Source organism: Rhipicephalus microplus, chromosome X, assembly GCF_043290135.1.
Source record: "Rhipicephalus microplus isolate Deutch F79 chromosome X, USDA_Rmic, whole genome shotgun sequence".
In the NCBI taxonomy this organism is placed as follows: Eukaryota; Metazoa; Arthropoda; class Arachnida; order Ixodida; family Ixodidae; genus Rhipicephalus; species Rhipicephalus microplus.
Window position 1 is genome coordinate 386,169,469 of NC_134710.1, and position 23,074 is coordinate 386,192,542.

At 45.1% G+C, this 23,074-nt stretch overlaps 2 protein-coding genes across 7 annotated transcripts in view; one reads left to right on the top strand and one right to left on the bottom strand.

Annotated features, from left to right (window-relative positions):
* The window catches only part of LOC142776431 (luciferin 4-monooxygenase-like), a 134,972-nt gene that overhangs the window by 104,630 nt on the left and 7,268 nt on the right, over positions 1-23,074 (bottom strand). The window lies entirely within an intron of this gene.
* Positions 15,236-23,074, top strand: part of LOC142776432 (uncharacterized) — a 147,750-nt gene continuing 139,911 nt past the window's right edge. For all 5 annotated transcript variants that reach the window (XR_012887530.1, XM_075880074.1, XM_075880076.1 and 2 more), the window contains exon 1: positions 15,236-15,425. The gene's annotated coding sequence lies outside the window, so the exon portion shown is untranslated. The remainder of the gene's footprint in view (positions 15,426-23,074) is intronic.

Consider the following 23,074-nt stretch of genomic DNA (forward strand, 5'->3'; position numbering starts at 1 on the left):
GGTCAATAAAAATACTCATAGGCAATTATTTTATTTCTAAATTTACTTTCGTTGTTTCCACGGTGTTAATAACACTGTCTCAGTCGACTTTCCTTTCATGTGCCTGTTGCTGGACCTCGAAGCCTTACTACTCCGGCGCAGCTCACATCGAGCAAAGTACACGCCTTCTAGATAAAAGACTTTATTCGAACTCAAGAAGAAAGGATAAGAAAGGGGTGAGCCAGCGCTGCCACAAGGCCCAGCGCCAGCTAGTGAGGAGGCTCAATAATGATGATGGCTGCTTTTCTGCTGCGAGAAATGAAAAAAAGGAAGTCACAACAGTCTCCCGCACTGACCGATGACGCTAGGCGACTTGCAATGGCTACAGTAGCTGTGCAGGACGCTTTACCACAGTGCCGTCAGGCAAGCGTAGAGAGCAAGTCCTGAAGATGCCGTCCCGTCCACCGAGCAGTTCTTCTATGAGAACTAAGCACCACATTTGCCTTGGACGCTGTTTTTCTACGAGTAGAACTACATTGCCTTTCTTCAATATGTAATTTCTTTTTGCTTCGTTGAGTGTGTAGTTCCCGAGTTCATTGAGGTGCTCCTTTAACCAACGAGGCCAGAAAGTTTGCAAATTCTCTTCTCTCTTGCTCCAAAGCTTCTTCAGTTGATCGTTCGTCGTCTCGGTGTTCATATTGAGGTCGTAAGGTGGTAGCGTTGTCAGTCTTCTACCAACAAGAATATCTGCTGGAGATTGGGGGTATGGCCTCTCCACGTCATTGTACACATATGCTGAAGGCCGAGAATTTATTACTGCTTCCACTTTCGTTAATAATGTAACCAACTCGCTCTAATTGACCAGACGTCGACCAAGCATCTTCTTCAAGCAGGTCTTCACAGAACGTACGAGTGTCTCGTAAAATCCACCCCACCAAGCAGCACTCGAGGAAATGAATTTCCACTCAATATTCGAGGAAGAGAAAAATGCGAGTACATCGGGGTGCCTAATTTTCGACAGAGCTTCTGTAGATCTTTGGACGTTTTGACGAATGCTCGGGCATTAGACATTTATAGTTTAGCGCTAGCGTGAAAGCGTAGGTTAAGGGATTGGAGCTACCGTGCAGCAAACGTTCATTGTGGGCAGCGTCTTATAGTTTAGCGAAATAGTGCTTACGTGGTTTACGTGCCCCCAAGTGGGATGGTGGCGCCACCTATTAGATGGGTAATGAGTTAAACAGTGAAAATGAAAATAAAACGAGAATGTTTGCCTATGCCACCGCGCGAAGCATTGTTAGAAGTTTATTTTGTGATAATAAAAGTAAATAAGTATGAACCACGTACAAAACGTGAAAGCATCTACGTTGCCGATTTGTTTACATTGATCTTGTAGTTATTCCTAGGCGCGTTCGAAATGGCAAGCTATCTCAAAACTACGCCAACTTATCCGTATTACTTGGTCATCGAAGCTACTTGAAGTTAAGCGAAGCCATTTTATACAGTCGTTAGCTGCGAACAAGCTAAATATTCCAACAACTACGCAAAATCACTTCAAAGCGGGCGTCCGAGAGCGCCGCCATGTTTACGCACACTAGGTGCACCTACGCTACCTTAAATCTGAAAAATACCGCGTGTACGGTAAATGGTACTCGTAACGTACGTATCTCCGCATGCGCACTTCGATTCCTGTATCACGGTACACCTGATACCACGGTAAGCCCGCTATACTATAACTCTCTATTTTCGCTGTACATCATGTGACGAGGGCTCGATGTGATACGAATCTCCGAAGTTCGCAAAAGAAATTTGCCGCCGGTAAATCTTCAACATGTTCCAAGTGAACAGCTTGTGTTACAGCACAACAAAAAATAGTGATGTAAGAGTGGTCATGGTGATGCCCTTTGATGTATAGTGGACCCCCGAAATTCACTCCACTTACAAGAAACGAAGGGGTTTAATTACAACAATCCTGGGGCATACCAGGTGAGTCTTTCAGTAGGAGGATTAGATGGCGAGAACCGTATCAGTCATCCGTCATCAGAGCTTATCCTTGTAACCGAAGCAGCCAGTTGTGGTCGAGGAAGAATCTTAATTGTCCAACTGGTATTTGGGAAGAAATTGGGTTTTACTTTGTGACGCAATTGCCTTCGTTAACAAAGTGAGCTGTTGTACACGAATGAAGTAGCACTCCGCCTGTTAAATTTCTTCAGCAGGCAGCTTCTCGAACCTATCACTTTCTTTCTTCAACTTTTTAGCATTAAGGAAAACCCATGCCGTTGCTCTTACAAGCTTTCGGAGGCTGCTCAATTGTTCTTTATCAATCAGCTTTGGCACCGATGTTCTCATGTTAAAGCGTGGATATTGTTTTCTGTACCTGTCGCAACTGCCTAGAGTTTTCGAGTTCAAGTTTTTCTCTGAATTACCGACAGAATGTATGAGACGAGGCAAGCCATCCAGGCGCATACCACTAAAATTGTGAAAGGCTCAGTTTGTATAGAGTCAAATCTCGGGGGATCAAATCTGCAAAGTTTACTTTTCCGAGACAAAATTGCTATTGAGAATATTCTGTCAAGTTTCCGATCTCCTGTGTCGTGTCCCGTGCAAATACCTACCAGGCAACGGGTGCCCTGTCAAGCCAGTATAGGTTAATCTGAAAATTGGACCAAAATGTTACTTCACCAATGTCCAGGTCACAGTTATTGATGATGTAGGCATATAAGCGGGCTGCAAGCAAAGCTGACATCAATTCCAGCCTCGCCAAGGTGACCGTCTTTAACGACGCAACTCTGGTGTTTGCCACCATGAGTGAGTGTGGACGGTACAAATTGAGTCGACGGTACGAAGGTAGGCTGCAGCACTGTATGCTGACTCATTTGCGTCCGAAACGATGTGCAGTTCTGCCTTTTGAGAAGCGTCTTCGCTGCCCGCTGCGAGAAACCATGAAATACTGAGCTCATGTAGCATGGCTACCTCTTTGCTTCACTTTTTCTAGATACCTAATAGCTTCATTGGCATAGTGTCATTTCAGCCGAGGTTTTCCCTCCAGATATCTTGTGGGAAGATCTTCGCTTTTACTAGAATGGGTGACAGAAACCCCAAAGGGTCATAGATCCTTGCAACAGCCTGGAGCACAGAGCGTTTGGTAATTTGATGCTCCTCTATAACCTGTAGGATATCCTGCTGGCTAAACGAAAAGGTATCCGCCTGTTTGTTCCAATAACGTCTCAGGACTTTCAGAGGTACCTAATGTGAGCAAAGTGATTTTTCGGGAGAAGTGATTTCTGGTCGAAGACGGCAGATGCAACGGGGTTTTTGCTGGCCAATTTACGAATGCTCATCAAATCGTCTGGGAAGATTTCAATTATCTCTTTGTGCATTTGAATGCTTTGTTCAATGGTGTAAGTGCCAATGAGAAGATAATCCATGTGTATGGAGTCTTGTAATAGCCGGCCATCGTAGGATAGCAATTTTTTTGCACCTGAAGTGGGGCTTCAAGGTAGCAGTCAATAGGAAAGGACTTGAAGTAGCTCCCAAGGGCACTTTAGTCATTCTCCAATCTATTTCAGGCAATGGGCTGCCTACTTGAGGTGAAGTCTTAAAACAAAACAAGCGAAGCGCATCTCTGTCGAGTTTTCACAGGCCAATTTGTAGGTGCGCCTTCTCAACATCAGCATTCATCGCTACCTTGAAGCGTCGGAAACGAAACAGTAGCGTCACTACGTCGGGATTTAGATCTGGACCGGCTTCTAGATTGTTTTTTAAGGACTTCATCCCAGATTCGTGAGACAAAGCGTCTAACACGATGCATACTTTCGTAGTAAATCGGTTCTCACGTATGACTGCTCGGTGTGCCATATAATAGCGTGGTCCAAGTGGTTGGTCTTCTCTTGTAGGCACTTTTCAGCAGGTCCTTCTTGGAGGTACATTCTAAAAGTCCCTTCGTAATATTTTAAGAGCTCACTGTTCTTGTTTAGCTTATTCATCTAACTTTGTAGACGCTTGAGAGCAACTGAGTAGTTTTCACCCAGATCAACCCTTTCCTTCCACGGTAGCGCCACATCATATCGATTGTATTTCGTATCAATGTTGTTCTCAAAATTTGCCAGCACCCATTAGGGACTGTAGTTCATTCACATTTGACCTCGATACAGATGTTTTCAAGATACCAGAAATGAGTCAAAAGTTTCGAGATACCTTGCTCGGTCACCGTGGATCGTAGGACTGCAATACTGGCACACTGTATAACATCGGCTCCAATAGACAATGGTCCTTGCACAGTCCATCTCAGTTCCGTCTTGACAGCTTTCAACTTTTCGTACACAGGCTTCAAGGTACCAGTTACTAGATCCCAATAATAGTCTGATCCAATAAGAGCAGCAATCTGTTTGTCTTCTACTCCTTGTAAAGAGAGAGCTCACGTATCTAAGTGCATCTTGTTCATTTCTCCTCAAACGTTTTCTTCTGGTACCGAAATGCATTCATTGCACATTGTGTCCACCACCAACGCCTCTACTGAAATAGGAAACTTCTGGTTTGCAGGGGAATCGATAGACGTACTTTCTTTGTGGTTTTATGTGTGTTATCGCCCCCCAACGCACCGACGGTCAACTTTTCCTGTCCGATTAGTTCGCAGCCAAGTCTTTCATAGGCTTTGATCGTAATGAAGCTCCGCTGACTTCCGCCATCAAAAAAGACATTGTGACCAGATGATTTGGCGCCCATCATGGTGGCTTTCAGACTCTTCAGCATTACGATTGACTTTGACCGCTTGGACACTAGATTGAGCGATGTCGAAATCATTTTCTTGTCATTTTTGTTGTCTCACGGATGCGCAAACTCATCTTGCGTGCCTTCTCGCGCACTTGCCACATTTTAATTGGTTTTTGCAATCTTTTCCAATGGGGCCCTGCTTTAGGACAAAAAGCATCGTCCTGCTTTGATGAGGATCTCCTTTTTGTTTGAGAAGTCGATATCCTTCGCATCACAGACTTCGGCAGAATGCTTTTCAGACCAGCTCAACAGGCAGTGTTATGGAATTTTCGTTCAGCTTTCTAGAGCAGCTGCAATGAATACGTCACGAGGATGACTGGAATATATTCCTTCATTACCTGGGGCGTGGAGAGTTTTTGTTACGTCTTGTTTAGCAACAGCTTCACGATAAGTGAGTGGAAGGTCGAAGAATTCCAGAAGCATTCGAAGATCGTTATCTTTTGGAACCATTACACGGTTTGAATTGTTTTGTGTATTTGAAGAGCATGCAGCCGATGATGATGCCTTGTGCATCTCGTCAGTACGCAGCACCACATCCGTCGGTAGAACTTTTAGTACGATTTCCCGAAGCATGGAGCGATAGGCTGTCCATTTCGTTCCAAGACCTTCAGGCTTCGAATATGAACCCGTAACTTGTCGTACAGTTGCCTCAGCTGACGAACGTCTGCAGACGACGGTACCAGCTTTAGATCCAGCAAACCTAGAAAATGGTCCTGCACAATAATCTCTTCATCTCCGAAACGCTTCTTTAAAATTTCAATGGCATCTTTATAGCTTTCTTCAGTGCTTGTAATCCCGTGGGCCGACGTGGCTGCTCCAGTAATGAAACTGCTCAAGTAGTGGAACTTGTCAGCTGTGCTTAACTCGCTGTTGTTGTGGACTGCTGATGTAAACTGCGTCCAAAACCTTGGCCATAGTCGGCACTTGCCATAAAATTTTACGAGTGCTAGTTGTGGACGCTTGCTTTTGCCAGATAATAACGGGTGGACGTTTGTAAGGCGTAGGGATGGAGGTGCCAGACACTCATTCAGCTTTACTGGTAGATTCGCTGTGAGAGTAACAAACTTGTCCAGCGTCTAACGTCTTGCTGTCCATCAGGTTGTCTGGCGTCTCTTCGAAAATTGCGTCATTCACTTTCTTCATCTGACCATAGAATGAGCTTATTTGGTCGAGGAATACACTTAGTGCTGCTGCCGCGATGGCTTGATTTCCTCGCAAGTGGTCTTCTGGCTCAGACAACAGAACATCCAGTTTGTACCGCAGGCAGTGGCGTCGTCTAAAATATCGTCTAAGATCTAAATGTCCTTGGTTTGATCCTGGGTTTCGGCACTTTGTGTTGGACCTCGGAGCTCTACTACTGCGGTGCCGCTCAAATTTAGCGAAAAACACGTCTTGCAAGATGAAAGGCTCTAATGGAACTCGAGAAGAAAAAAAAAATTGAGCAGGCGCTGTCACGAGGCCCAGCGTAAGCTTGTGACGAGGCTCAATAACGATGATAGCTGCTCTTCTGCTGCAAGAAATTAAGAAAAGAAAGTCAAAACACCCGTATTGTTCTTTAGCGTACTTTTTTTGCGTTGTGAAAAACAGTTTCGTCGGTTTAGTATTACCTTTCCGAAAGCCTTCGAAAACGATTACAGTACAGATATTAGTCTGTTATTTCATATAATCATCTTATCTTCTTTTTTAAATACTGGCACAACCTTGGAAATCTTTAATTACGTCGAAAATGATCCTGAGTTAAACACTTCATTGATTATATGTGACAGCAGTTTGCAAATAATAATCGAACATTGTTTCAACAGTTATAAAAGCACGAAGTGTAGGCTCATTGAAGAAGTGTTTTTAAGGCGAGAATCGTTTTTTTTCACTTCATGCGAATCGGTGGGCCCGAGAAAGAGAGAACTGGAAGGGTTGCTACGTGTGTTATTATTGAGTTGTGATGCATGCGAGTTATGGACAATAAGGTTGCTGCTCGTTTCGTGAAGTAATTGTTGAAGCTTTCGGCAATAATAGAAGGATCACTCACAATTGTGTTCTTCACGAGGATTCCACATATCACGTTTGTGTTGCTCGTGTTTAGGGCAGTGTTTATCACTTTCAACATAGTTTTTTTGTCGCAGTGCGCTTGTGTAATTTTATTATGAAACGGAATTCACTTAAAAGTACGATTAAAGTTTCAAATTGTTTTCTTGTGTCTTGTACATACTTTCTAAGCTCACATTATATGGCTTTCAAATTAATTTTCTATACATGGTTTGCTCAAGGTTTATTGATTTTAAAAGGTCACTTGTTAGTTACGGTTCGCGCTTTATGTTCCTGTTCCAGGCTATGCAAACACATGCGCCCAGCATTCACATCTGTTGAATATCTACATGCACTGCTCAAATTTATCGTCGGTAGTATCTGCTGAATACACAGAGTTCCATTTTTCTGTCATTAGAGCATTGAAAATGATGTCGTAATTATGTGTTATTCGCTTTAGAGGAATGCACGACTGGTTGCTACATGGAATGATGGCGAAGACTGGCAAATGATCGGTAATATCAGATGCCAATGTTTCGCCAGTGAACTTCATGTCCAATATATCTGTGATCATGTAATCTATTATGCTCTGTCTCGACCTTGTAATTCGTGTTGACCAAGGAGGCGGAAATGTTGTAGGCCCGTGTGCTCAGATTTGGGTGCACACAAAAGAACCCCAGGAGGTTGAAATTTCCGGAGCCCTCCACTACGGCGTCTTTCATAATCAAATGGTGGTTTTGAGACGCTAAACCCCACATATCAATCAATTCGTTTTGACCGTTCAATTAGATGTTGCAACCCGTGACTGGGTAGCAAGTCTGTGTACTTAGTTCACTTCGATTATTGTCAATCTTGATATCGCCTCATGAAATAATTCGAGTGTTCTTGTTATTGTTGGCAATGAGCCACTCATTTAATTCAACTAAAACTCGTTTTTGTTGTTTTGCGGGCATCTATGGACCCCACCTACAAATGTGCGTTTATTTTTATGGCGTAAAACGGTTTTGGCTAATTTATTAGGTCACAAGTACGATAACACTTCGTTGACTTCGATAACAAGTACGTCGCACCATGTGGATTTAAAAGCTATGTATATTCTTATTTTCCATATTACATCTTTTTTATGTAAACAGCTACACTCCCATGCGCAGTTTCAACACCTGTGGTACTTAATAAGCTCCGTCTACAACAGAGTTCTAGGTGATAACTGTGGAGCAGGTTTGACTTACACGTGTTTTCAGACAACCAGGTTTCTGATAAAGCAATGAAATGAAATGTGTAGTGCAGCGTAGCACAAAGGTTACAAACTCATCAAATATTTTTGTATGCTTTTTATGTGTAAATGTAGCAATGACAAACTGAATGAGCCAGGTTACTGGGTACTAAATGCTCATGGTTCTTAAAGCTCAAACGCATTCTTGTCAGTTTTTTTTTCAGTTTGTTGCTGTAGCTTCGCTTTACTTAATGAGGTGTAAACTATCCGGTGATGTGATCTTGTGAGACTGGACTGGTTGTTGTTCTTCTGGCTTTCATGACACATTCACCCGTCTCCAAAAATGCCGTTGCTTTATTTTCTTTAGCTTCAGCGCTTCAGAAAAAAAGTGACCTGTTTTGCGGACTAAGACTGTCGTTATAACTTCGCCAGAGTCTTTCATCTAGCCAAGTGTTTTTCAGAGAACAAAATCTGCAAAAGTTCTTCCACACGTCGACTTTGACATGCTAGAGAGTTTACACGCACATCATTGTTTGCTAACACCAATTTTCCCACTAACTTTCCGCCAAGAAAGATAGAATATCGCCGACGTTTTAAGGTGTGCATCGTATTGTTAGTGTTTAGAATGTAATATGAAGTTTGAACAGTGTGCTCGCGTATTACCATAGGCGTTGCATACCAATGTTGTGAACTCACCGTAGCGTAAAAACTAGATTCTATAAGAACTAGAAAATATACAGTATACCACCAGTTGTGCACAACGCACAAATTTGGACATAAAAATTAAAGCAGCCTCACAATACTACACATAAATTGTGGCTTGAAATGAGAGCATGATTGGCGAACTTTTTAATCCGATCAAATGTTTGATGTAAACGTTGTTGTACGTTGCGAACCCCTAAGTATGAACACACAGTTATTGCTTGACGAAAATAACATGAAATTACAAAATACACCTTTTCAGACAGGAACCAATTATTGTTTTGGGCTTGTGTCTAACTCGTCGAATTCTGCAAGCACCGGTGTGAGCTCCATTTCTATTACAACCTGCCAGGCCAGAGTGTTTTTCCCTATACAACATGAAAAACAGGATACCTTATCCTGAGAATGATGCAGTCTTTGGAATCGCCGAAATTTCTTGCTGACGCACTGAATAGTGTGAAACTGCTCAAGTCTGCAAATCTGGAAAGTGGTGGCACACTTTTTTGTTCAATCTTCGCGATTTCTATAGACTATCGTGCTTCTAGCGGAAGTAAAGAGCGGTTATCAAAGAGAGGTTATCAAAGCAAACTGAGAGATATGGCGGATGAGTCGATAGAAAGGCTTTGAGTTGGTCGATATTAACACAGAAGTGCATAAGTGGGGTGGCTTTCAACGAGACAGAATTCACTTCGATGGGCGGCGAGGTCATGAGGTGGGTTGGCGACTTGCAGGACGCGCAGTAGCTTTTTTGGGGGGCACGTGGGCCCTTCGGAGTGCAGGATAACTAGTAACGAGGAAAACAACAAGGGAGACTCTTTGACTGGTGGTATGGACAAATACGATCCCAAAGTGGCACCAGTATCTAAGATAGGTAGAGTCCCGGGCAGAAATAAATGTAGCCAAGAGCACCGAGCCAATTCAGACATAGGGTATATTAACATGCAGGGTGGCAGGAACAGGCTGAAGTGGGAAGAGATAGAACAGCTAAGGGAGGAGAGGCCGATGGTATATGGTTTTGTAGGAACACATCTTAGGGACATGGAACAACCTCCTAAATATCCAGACTACGCTTGGCATTATTGTAATAGAACAGAAGGCAGCAGAAAGGGGGGTGGTACTGGGCCATTCATTCATAAAAGTAAAGACTGGCAAAGGGTCAAGCAGGAGTGCAAGGAACATTTATGGCTAAAAGGAATTGTGGCAGGGCGAATGACAATCCTTGGTTTGGTGTACTTGTAGACGGGAGCAAAGACCAGAGAGGAAAACAACGCAATGGTAGAGTGTATATCAAAGTACATTGAGGAGTTAGGAGCAGAGTGCGAGATAATTATACTAGGAGATATGAATGCGAACATAGACAATATAGATGGATATACCGACCCAACAGGCAAAATGATCATGAATTTGTGTGAAAGGCATAATTTCATCACTTGCAACAGTACCGAGAAGTGTGAAGGGCAAATATTATGGAAGGTAGAATGGCTGCAGTCGACGATAGATTACGCACTGATGTCACATAGGATGTATGATATGCTCAGAGGAATGAACCTAGATGAAGATGGCTCCTTAAGTCTGCGTAGTGATCACAAAAGTATCAAGCTAAGATTTGGAAGAGCAGCGAAAGTGAGAAGGAGACTAGATGAGCAACAACAGGAAAATTTTTATGCAGAAAGGCAAATAGAAATAGCTACTAAACAAATTGAGTAATTAGTCACTGAGGATAATAAAACAGTGTGTCCATACACAAATATAATTAGACCGTTTGAGCTAGAGCTTGCTAAGGCACGTGACAAGTCACGCCGGAAAAGAACACACAAACCCAAGAGTTGGTGGGATGAGAAAGTTAAGAGAGCCATAGAAAAACGTCAGAAAGCCTCTAGGGAACACAGACATGCTAAACAGTGGGGTGAAGCGACAAAATTGTTGAAAGAAACTGGGAAATCTTTCTAAGCTGCAGAAGGGACGCATCCTTTCTGTTCAATGAAAAGATTAGAAAAAAAGGAAGCTCAGTGGCTGGTAGAAGTACATAAAAAGATGGAAAGGCAGCTGCGGAATTTCGGAACCATCTAAACTCCCTAAGAAATGAGACGACCATTCAGCAGAGGTTCATAATTACAGCTCAAGGTGCTAGGCTAGAAGGGGACAAAGGTATTGAATATATAAGAACAAGGGTGACAAAAAAATTGATGATGAGATGAGGGGTTTAACGTTTCAAAACCACCATATGATTATGAGAGACGCCGTAGTGGAGGGCTCCAGAAATTTCGACCACCTGGGGTTCTTTATCGTGCGTCCAAATCTGAGCACGCGGGCCTACACCATTTTCGCCTCCTTCGGAAATGATTCCGCCGCAGCCGAGATTCAAACCCACGACCTGCGGATCAGCAGCCACGTACCTTAGTCACTAGACCACCACGGCAGGGCGGTGACAGAAAAATTTCAACAAAGAAATGCTTTATGCACCACAATATACAAGAATCAATCAAGTGGCGCAATGGATTCATTTTCCCAACGAGAGCGGGAAAGAGCTGAGAAGAGGGTTCCTAGTAGTACATCAACAGGCCCAGATGGCATTCCGGTTATGCTGATAAAGACATTAGGTCCGAAGTCTAAGCAGGCTTTGAGAAAGGCAGTGAGCAAAATAATAATCGATGGTTAAGTCCCCATTGGATCGAAACTTAGCACGATGAGCATGATCTATAAAGAAAAGGGGGACAAAGCTGACATAAACAACTACCCTCCTATAAACGTGACATCAGTGGTCTACAGGCTGGCGATGCAGATTAAAAAAGAAAGACTGCAGGCATCGATAGAGGATGAGGGGGTGCTGGGGGAATTTCAGAATGGGTTTCAGAAACACAAGAGGTTGGAAGACATTCTGTTCTCACTGATGCAGTGCATTGAAATAGCAAAAAAGGAACAAAGGCCCGTGTGGCTACCATTTCCGGATATCAAGGGAGAGTACGTTAGTGTAGTTCAAGAGGACTTGTGGGGAATACTGGACACACTAGTTGAGGAAGATGGAGTCACTAATCTTTTAAAGAGTATCTATAAAGGTAACAAGGGAGTTATACAGTGAGAAAAACAGGTATTGAAGACTGCAGAGGTAAAACTGGGGCGTAGGCAGGGGTGTCTTCTGTCAGCCTTGTTATGCATAATGTACCTACAAGCATTAGTGGGCAAATTAGAGGGAAGTAGACTAGGCTTCAACCTGTCTTTCGTCAAAAAAGGAAAACTCATTAAACAGGTACTACCAGCATTGATGTACGCAGATGATATAGTGCTAAAGGCCGACAACAAGGAAGATTCCCAGAGATTCATGGACATCTGTGGTAATGAGGGAGGATAGATTTCAGATTCAGTAAGAAAAGATCAGCACTAATTATTTTTAATGATAATGAAGGTTGTGAGCTTAGAATACAGGAGGTCACGCTAGAGATAACAGATAAATATAAAAATCTCGGCGTATAGATAAGCAATGTGGCCGAGTACCTAAGGGAATACGAAATAATTATACGTGACGACTAAAGGTAACAGGAATGCAGCGGGGATGAAAAACAGGGCACTGTGGAATTACAATAGGTATGATGTTGTGGGAGGAATTACAAGTAGTCATGGCTTCTGATCTGTTGTTCGGCAATGCGGTCTTGTGCATGAGATAAGAAGTTCAAGCAAGACTAGAAATTAAGCTACGTCGAATAGGTAGGCTTGCCTTAGGAGCTCACGGGAATACACCAAATCAGGGAGTACAAGGTGGTATGGGATGGACATCATTTGAGTGCAAGAACACCAGCAGCAATATAAAATTCGAAAAGCGATTGAAAGAAATGGGGGAGGATCGTTGGGCTAGGAAGGTATTCAGCTACCTGTACATGAAGAATGTCGATACAAAATGGAGGAAGTGAACCAGAAAAGTGACTGGTAAATACTTAGAATAAAGCAGGGGGCCGAATGAAAAAAATTTGGTTAAGAAGAAGGTGAAGAAAGCTGAGACCGATATGGGGTGAATTGGCACGAATAAGAAGTCCGCACTAGAAATCTTTCAAACCTTTAAGCAGGAAATTGCCGAAGAAAGGATTTATGATAATACTCGGCGTAGTTTGCTACTGTTTGAGGCCAGGACGGGAGTATTGCGAACCAAGACATATTGGGCCAAATACGAAGGGGTAGACACGGTATGCAGTGCATGTGCAGAGGAAGAGGAAACTGCCTAACACATCATAATGTTCTGTAAAGGGCTTCACCTTATAGTTCGGGATGATGGCGCAGAGTTTTTCAAAGCACTGGGGTTTAGGGACAGAGAGGGCAAAACAGACTTTATGTGGGTAGAATTAGCAAGAAAGAGGTTATCTGATTGGTGGCTGAAGACAAGGCACAAGTGAAAATTAAACCCTTAACTTCAATGTACGAGTCCTCAACCTCACTATTTAAAGGAAAAAAATCTAGTTTTTGGCTCAGTATGTGTTACGGCTTGGTGGGGTCAGCCACCGCCTGATCTAAAGGGTACAGCCATATCAATCCATCAATCCATCCACTCTCCGCTACTCCACCCTCACCATCTGCTCCAGTCTCAGGGGCGAGGAAAAGCGCGCGTGCCTGCAGCTGTTGCTAGTGGAGAGGAATTGAGAGCGGAGAGATAACACGTGGCTGCATGCGGACGTCATTGACGCCTGACACAGCCCGAATAATAAATGCATTCGCCTTTAAATAATCAAAGCTTATCCACAGAGTGAACTATTATGATTAAATTGAAGCGTCAGTCTATTCATTTCTTGGTCTGTCTGTCTGTTGGTCCGTCTTTATGTCTGTGATTAGGCTGTGCTGGGTACGCCAGAGGAATGGAATGCCCTAATCCGTAAGGAAATTCCCGCCCAAGAGAAAGGAAAAAATGAGGAGAGGCCCTATCCTATCCCAATGCATCGCAAGAAGTGTGGCGGAAGTGACGTCAAATTTATGAAGTAAACAAACCGGTATGGGGCACGCAAAACAGCAGACGCCCCGCGGTGCGCTCTCAGCGCTGTTTCGTTCCTGCACGGAATTAAAGCCCTGGCGTGATCTTAACGCGTATTGCATGGTTTTCATGCAGTTAAATGTTGCGAGCACACCTTTCCGAGACGGTTCGTGAGTGGAAGGCGCGGCGTGCTGAAGTACTTCGTGGATTGTTATTGTGCAACAGCACAGACCACCGGTACGTGTCGCAATAAAAATCATTCAGCCCCTGCATCATCATATTCGAACTCACCCGGCAGTAAATTACGCGTTCTCCTCGCCGTACGCCCTTTTTTTGCCAGATTTCCCGATCCACGGGCCGATTGGCAGCTCTTTGCTCGTATATAGGGTCAGTGTTGCAATGCATGATTTTGAGAACTTGCTTCGTAGCTATTCCGTGCGACATCAGCCTAATGCTTGACGTACTTCATGTCGGTAAGAAGGCATCACTGTACTGTATACGCGATCGTGCACGTGAAGAGCGTAATTCCAGTGCACGCACAAGTAATACGCAGCGAGCGCACACCGTACAATATATACACATTTGGTCCAATAACTAGAAAAGTTTCTTTTCCTTTCTTATGAACGACACAACTTCCAGAAACGCGACACGACACCTACAAAACTAAAAACGCAAGTTCGCGTATGTTCTCAGTTGACACAGTGAGTGACAACCAACGGAGCGTACAACTGAGCGAACCGCATGCAAACATCATGCATTGTTGATCAAGAGTGAAGCGAACATACGTGAAAAGTCCCACCAGGTATATCCGGCGGTGCACGCGATTCGCGCCGATTATACACTGTAGCTCGGCATCGCACAGCTTTCCTAAAAATGTCACAGCTTTCCCGCAAAGGCGAAGTAATGAACCCGAAAGCAACAATTTGAAATGTCACGCGCAGAATGGAAAGCAGATTGAAGCGTGCCCCGCGTTTCAGGTGCACAAATTACGCACGAAACGTACTCACAGGTGCGAATGCAGGCGAATAAGCGTCACATCTGTTACTTCGCGGAGTTTGAAACGCGCGCGCTTTTCGTGAACGAACACTGCAATGATTGCTGTGACCTTTGTGCGCCCGGTAACTACAGCACAATCGTTCCACGTAAAGCCAGAGGCTAGCCAAGGCGTACGATCCTCCCCTCCTCGCAACCGCTGCATAGGGGCGCGTGAAGGAGTGTCGCTCTCCTTATCTAAGTTGGGCATAGAGTTTCCTAAAATTAACTAGAGGGCACTCTGGCGCTGCGATTGTTCACAGACCATGGTAATAATGGGCAGTACACACATTTGCCTAGTCTTCGTACTTGCGGGCGGCGAATCGTACTTGCGGCTTCGTTTATTGCTAGTTACGGTTTCGTTTTAAAGAAAAGAACGAAACCTTTCGAACTTCGTCACCTGGTTTGAAAAGGTAAGCTTTAAAAAATAAGGTGGTGAAGCACAACCAACGAACATTTGCTGATTTTTTGTTTCGTGAGAATACAGCTCCAAGCCGCACGAACACAAACGAAGCCAGAAGCAGGCTAGAAGTACGAAGATTAGACAAATGTGTGTACTACCCATCATTCCAATGCTCACTGAAGCGCCGTGCGTTGCAGCTCCCGTGGACACTAGCGCCAGTGTTACCTCTAGCATATATTAAGAAACTCTATGGGGCAAAATACGCCTAGGAGATTAGAGCAGGCGTCGCTGCGTGATGTCGCGACGTGAGCTAATTGCGCCAACTTTCTGGTAATGCCGAAGACACAGCCACGGTAAGTGGTAGATATAAATAGCTTGCCGTTTGAACGGCGAACACCTTCCTCTGTGGTGGCTCAGTTGTTGACACATCGATTCCATGACGCAGAGGTCCCGCGTTCTATTCCACACGCCGGAGTGCTTTTTTCCAGATTTTTTTTCTTGCGTTTTTATATATATAGATACGTATACGTATACGGTGCATGACATCGATGCCGACGTTGACGCCGAAGCCGGTGGCAAAATCCAGCTGAGAGTGTCCATATAATTGCTATCGCAATAAAACACGCAAAAGAAGCAGTGCTCGTGAATTGACTTGCTGCCTGCATAGAACACCTACCACTCCGCCGGCACCGCTTCCAAGGCCACTGCGGCGGCTGCTCGCCGGAAATCGCGAAGTGTTTATCTACTTTTCCTCTGGGAGGTAGTGCAGGTGTTTGCGATGCGTTGGCTTCAAAAATATGGCGTCATGGCCCCTCCTATAATCTTTCTTCTTCTATGCTTTCCCCCTAGAAAGGATGCGTGTGCGCAGTGAGTGCACTAGAGCTTCTCTTGTGGCCGTCAGAAGGCGCCGCGGTGCTATTTGCCGCGCACCTCCTTAGTCTCAACATTTTCACCGCCACATGCTGGAGTTACTTTCCCTTCTAAATGTGGCTGTCTTGCCAAGGAGCCGAAGTTGTGTCCTGATGTTTATTAGTTTATCACCATGTGATTCACTCTGGCTACCAAACCGCCACTGTGAATCCAGTGGCTGCGTGTAAGCTCATGCTAATATGGCCAGACTTCAATATTGTTACGAATAAGACATGACGCCGTATCGACGAGGCTGTGGAAGAGATTTACTTGAAACCAGCAGTAATTGCGTAACCGGTTCAGCAGCAAACGAGCGGATAGCACCTTCCTTCCTCTTCGTCAGGCACACACGCGCATCGTCCCACAAAATATCAACATGCATGTAGCATGATCCCCAGCGGCAGAAGCACCGTCTCGGTGCATCTAGATGTCAACGTCAGCGGGAGAGTGGTAAGGCTTCAAGCGTGCCACATGTACGATATCGGTGGTCTGTGAGGCAGTTGAAGGCGATGGCGCAGCAGGGATAATTTCGTATGCCACAGGAGTAATTTCACGAAGGACTCGATATGGACCTGTGTGGCGGGAAATAAGTTTTTACGACAACCCGACTTGACGGGTTGGGGACCACAGCAGCACCAATGAACCGGGTAAGAAGGGCACGTCACGGTGCCGTTTATCGTACAAACACCGCTGGTTCACTTCAGAGGCCAGGAAGCGAGTGCGGGCGATTTCGCGTGCGTTGGCAGCCCGAGTGACAGCGTTAAGGGCATATTCGCTGGTGTCACAGGTCCCGTTAATTTGGGAGGTGATCGCCGGGCTTATTTCAAGGGCCGAAGTATTGGCCCCCCGAACCGCACCACGAAAGCGTGGACAATTTAGAAGTGCTCCTATTCGGCGCGCCAGCGGACGCCGGCTGTGGCCCAAAGAACAAGTGAGAGCCGAGAGTTGATAAACAAAACAAAATTATATTCTCAATTATGGCAGATCAAAACAATACACAAGTATGCACACTCGACAATAGTTGAATACATTATGTCACCAATCAAGCAGTGTACTACACAGCACCATCAGCCACACTCGAAACAACGCACACAGACAACAATACGCACAACAATGCAGTCGCATGCATCAAACAACCAAGACACTTAAAGACTAAAGAGTTAGGAAACATATTCAGTCCAAAGTTCTTGGAACAAAAGTCTGGATGATACTCTTCCGAGAATCACTCACTCAAAGTCCAGCGTTGTTGTCGTTCCGCTGCCCCCAAAGCTTCTCTTCCAGGAAACCTCGCGTCTTCAATTGGCCGCTCTCCAGGCTCCAAACTTCTTCGCCGGTAACGCGTCGGCTTCACACCCGAAGCTGTTGCCACGCGTCTTCGCTCGATAGCGGTAGACACACACTCTTGCCTGTAGCTCGAGTCTTCACCCCTCAGGTGGAAATCCCCTTCTTCTCCTCCTTTGCCACGGAAGATAAAAGGCTTCGCCCACAAGACGGAACACCCTACGCACTCTGGCGCATACTATCTTCTTCTCCTGCTTTGTTACTAAGGACAAAACCTTCACCGACAGACGCGGCGGAATGACCCCACGCACACTGGCGCTAACTTCCTTCTTCTCCTGATTCCCCATCTCTGCTGCTCGATTAAATACCTTCCACGCAAGATTCCAGAAAGTTCTCATCATTTCGTCGGCGCGATACGCAGCGAAGGCTGGAGAAAACGCGAAATGGTACGAGGGCCGTCCGCGACAGATGACACAACCCTGAATCACCACGCCCCTTTCCATCGAGAACTTTCTAGGGCTTGCTCGGCCGTTGATTTGAGGAGGTTCCTCGGCGAACCTACGCTTCCGAGGGGAGAGAGACGCGCGCCAGGGGAGTCTTTGGATGCTTGTTTTCTTTTTTCTTTATCGTTGACCTCTAGGCATCTCTCCGGCGCCTCGTCGCGAGAATTTGGTGGCGCGCCCTTTTTGAGCGCTCGTTTTGTGACAGCTGGTCGGTGTCGCGGTAGACGGAATGGCTGTATATAGTGGGAATGTAGGTTCTCGGCAAAATAAAGAAAAAAATGGGGAGTAGGCAGCAGTGTCATGGCTAGAAGAATTGTGGGCAAATGTGACGTATGGCAACGCGAGATCCCAGTCAGTATGGTTGGTAGAAACATACTTATCGAGCATGTCTGTGAGAGTTCGATTTAGACGCTCCGTGAGTCCATTGGTTTGCGGGTGGTATGACGTAGTCAGCTTGTGTCTCGTTTGACAGGACTGCAAGATGTCGGCTATGGCCTTCGACAAAAAGGTGCGGCTGCGGTTCCTAAGCAGCTGCCGTGGGGCTCTGTGTTGCAAAATCACGTCCTTGAGGAGGAAATCAGCGACATCTGTGACGCAGCTTATTGGAAGAGCTCGTATGATGGCATAACGCGTGGCGTACTCGGTGGCCATGGCTATCCACTTGTTACCCGAGGAAGACAAGGGGAAAGGGCCAAGCAGGTCCAAGCCAACACGGAAAAACTGTTCTGACGGAATGTCAAGTGGTTGAAGGCATTCGGCGGGAAGCGTCGATGGTGTTCTGCGGCGCTGGCATTTCTCACAAGCCGCAACGTATCTTTTAACTGAGCGTGCAAGCCCTGGCCAAAAGAAGCGTCGGCGCATTCGATCGTAAGTGCGTGACACACCAAGGTGACCAGCAGTCGTAAGGTAATGAAGTTCATGTAGAACTTCCGAGCGAAGGTGTTTCGGAACGACAAGCAGCAGGGCCGGTCCATCCGGCTCAAAGCTTCGGCGGTAAAATACACCATCGTGGAGCACGAATGAACGATAGAACCGATCGGAAGATCGTGATTCGAGGCGCTCAATGATAGCACACAAGGACGCATCATGGCGCTATTCGTCACCGATACATGTCATTTGCGAAAGGAAAAAGACGCAAGGCTCGGTGTCGGTGTCAGGCATAGAGCTCGACTCAGCAACCGGGTAGCGGGACGGGCAGTCTGCGTCCTGATGTAGGCGTCCGGACTTGTACGTTACCGGGTAGGTATACTCTTGCAATCGCAGAGCCCAGCGCCCAAGCCTGCCAGTAGGATTCTTCAGTGACGAAGGCCAACATAGCGCATGGTGGTCCGTTATTACAGAGAAGCTCGCACCATATAAATATTGGCGGAACTTCGTGAAGGTCCAAACAAGAGCAAGACACTCACGCTCTGTTATTGAATAGTGGTGCTCGGCAGCTGTGAGAAGGCGGCTAGCGTATGCGATGACTTGGTTGTGTCCCCGCTGGCGTTGGGCTAGGATGGCTCCAATCCCGTGACAACTCACATCGTTTCTGACTTCTGTCGGAGCGGACGGGTCAAAGTGCGCCAATATAAGTGGAGTCATGAGGAGGGTGATGAGTTGAGAAAAAGCGGCAACTTGATCGGAACCCCATGTAAAAGTCACGTCTTTGTTCAGAAGGTTGGTGAGTGGTCGAGCGATTGTTGTCAAATCTTTCACGAACCTTCTAAAATAGGAACAACGTCCCACAAAGCTCCGGATAACTTGACATACTGGGGTACAGGAAAGCTCGTGATGGCACGAATTTTCTCCGGGTCAGGCTGCACACCTGATGCGTCGACAAAATAGCCCAACACCGTACTCTTCTGGCGGCCGAAGTGACATTTAGACGAGTTTACTTGAAGGCCAGCAGTGCGGAAGATGTTGAGAACCGCTGACAAACGCTGGAGGTGCGTGTCAAATGTAGGTGAATATACAAGGACATCATCCAGGTAGCACAGGCATGTTGACCACTTGAACTCTTGCAATAGCGAGTCCATCATTCGCTCAAACGTGGCTGGGGCGTTGCATAGCCCAAACGGTATCACCTTGAATTAGTATAGGCCGTCGGGAGTTACAAACGCAGTCTTTTTTTGGTTTTTCTCGTCCACCGCAATTTGCATATAGCCAGAACGTAGGGTCAATTGAAGAAAAGTACCGCGCGCCATGAAGACAATCGAGGGCGTCATCAATTCGGGGCAAAGGATAAACGTCTTTTTTACGGTTCGATTAAGATGGCGGTAATCAATGCAGAATCGCCACGTGTCATCTTTCTTTTTAACGAGCACAACGGGAGATGCCCAAGGGCTCGAGGAGGGTTCAATAATTCCTTTCACTAGCATCTTGTTAACTTCCTCTTGAATTACTTTACGCTCTGTGGCACACACCTGGTATGGTCGGCCGTGAATGGGAGGAGAATCAGCAGTATTAATGCGGTGCTTCACGACAGAAGTCTGACCGAGTAGACTGCCGTCGGTGTCAAATATGTCGCGGTAGGAAGCCAGAAGGCGGAATAGGGCATCGCATTGCTCAGGTCTGAGTTTCGGGTCGATCATGGGGCGCAAGGCCGAATCGAGGAATGTGGCATCCTGCGGGCGACATGGACGATCGGAGCATGCGTCTGCCGCAAAAGCGGCGACGTGGGCGTCTATTAAGGGTCGAAGCGTGGCGACTGAATTTCCGTTTAGTAGTACTTGCTGCGTGACAGCAAAATTGATAATGGGCAGACATGTTCGGTTAGAGGTCATGGTTACGACGGAGTTTGGCACAGTGATGTCGCGCGCCAGGAGAACCTCAGGAATGGGCGTGACGACATATTCAGGTATGATTGGCGTTCACGCGATATTATATAAACTCTGGCGGCTATGTTTGTCCAGTGATGTCCACCAAAATTCTACATTGCTGTAGCACAGCCAGAAATTGCGGACGCACAGTAAGTACATTGGTCAATATAAGCGCGCTACCACTTATCAATGGGATGGGTGCCTTTTCGTAGATGTATCTGTGCCACTGAAACTGTAATGAAAGAGGTGCACAGAGGATGGTTAACGCAAACGGAATGGAATGAAGCGAAGATAAGCGCTTTCAACCCAGGCCATATACAAAAGTTTGGAGGTGCAGCGTGCCAACAATTTTGTAGCACTGCGTTATTAGTGAAAGTAATTATTCACACAAGTGACATTAAAATGGTCATAGCTTTACAATTTCCAGAACTGAGCATGATTTTGCACTTTATTCTGCTCATAGTAACATCATCGCATGATCCCCCTTAGAAGCTGCATCTATGAATATGAAAAGCAAGAAAATCACCAGATACGCCATTCTTTGATTCGCAATTTGTCTGCGGTATTCTGGTGTGTGGTAATCTTTGGTAAACTTGTGTAGGGTAGAAAACTGAACTTAACATAGTTAACTTCCCTACCATTCCGATGTTTTTTTTAATTTTTTTCTCTCTCTATACGTAAGTCACGCCTCTGCGGGGTTGACAAAGATTTCTTCAAAAATTAAGAATAATGCGGTGTATTACATTAGTAACGCAATGACTTGGTGTTTATGTTTTTATTTTCAAATGTAGTGTTACTGAACACTCTGACTCTTCCCTATACATGTTCAAGTGTATAAACTTGTAAAGCTTGAAAGAAAAGAATATTTTTGTTAGGTGAGATATCACTTATTATTCGGCAGAAGCAACAACCTAAAGTTTAAATATTGCGTAATTTCAATATTGACCAAACTTGTGGAAGGCGTTTCCTCGAGACTTGTAGTAGTAACATGGTCGTAGGCATGTCGGAATTTTCTCTTTCTCCGTGGCCAGGTGTCCGTCACTTGCCCGATTAGAGGTTTAAAGTGCAACCTATGCCCATTGCGCAGATGCACTGCAGGTGACAGAAGACGTTGAGCGGTAATAGTTACACTACGTTTACTTGTAATCTTATTAGGTGGGGTTTAACGTCCCATAACCCCCATATGAATAAGAGAGGCGCCGTAGGGGAGGGCTCCGAAAATTCACACCACCTGGTGTTTTTCAACGAGCACTCAAATCTCAGCACACAAGCCTACAGCATTTTCGGCTCCACCGAAAATGCAGCCGCTGCTGCTGGGGTTTGATCCACTTGACCTGCGGTTCAGCAGCCAAGTGCCTTAGCCACACCATGGTGAGTCAATGTTTATATATAGAAACACAATAATAAAAGCATATTTTTCAAAAATCAAGTAAAACTCTAATCAAAATCATTATTTCAGTTTGTACATGCAAACAAGGGATGGCGAGAAAAAAGCAGCGAATTTTAAGCCGCTTGACGAGCCTGGCCATTCTTACATGTCATCAGTAGGGCAGTAAGCAGAAACAACCACTCTACAGAGAGTTCTTGTAAGTAATCGTGAAAAATTACAAAAACACCTATGTGTCATAATTGATAGTAGTACTTTCAATTTAAAACAATAACATGAATATATGCAGTATATGGAGACATGAAAGCATTTTATATTATGGTGGCACATATAACAGACTACTATTCTTGCAAATGGCAGAAAGATACATAGTATTTAGGCAATCATCAAATGATGTGTTCAAGACCTTTAGCACAATATAACTCACCACAAGTGATTCCGATGAATATAGAGAGTGTGGAGGAAAGATGATCAACATGTGCATTCCATGACATTGTATTGCTGAATGTTTTTCTTAATAATTTGAAGGTGCACAGGTACTCCATTGCAGTATTGCCAAGGTATAAGTAGGGCGGTACAAACACTTGTTTTTATTAAAGTAGGAAATGTACTCCTTTCGTTTTCTGTTTATTTTCATAGATTTAACTGATGACCACATAGCAAGTGATGAGAGCACGTCGTTCACAATTTGTTCTAAGTGTCGTAAGTCATTAGTGAAAAAAATAGGCTGGCGTCGTCTGCGTATTTATTGTATTTCGCATGAGTGCTGATGTTAGGAACATCAATTATATATGCATTCAATATCAGCGCCCCAAAAATGCTACCATAAGGGGCGCCATTCGAAATATTTAGAATCTGCGAGGCGTAATTGTCAATCACTACATATTGAAACCGTGAGCCCAGGTATGCCTTCAATAGGTTAAGGGCTTGTCCACGTGCACCAGAGTGCTCTAATTTCGCAAAAAGAACATCTTGACTAAAGCAGTTCAAGACTTCGCTGAAATCAACAAAAATACCGAGAGTTAAGAGCTGTGTCTCAAAATATTTATTATATGTTCTTTTTTGAACGCTATACACTGTGGCTGGGGGTGCTTTCTGCGACATAGCGTAGCGAGCATCGA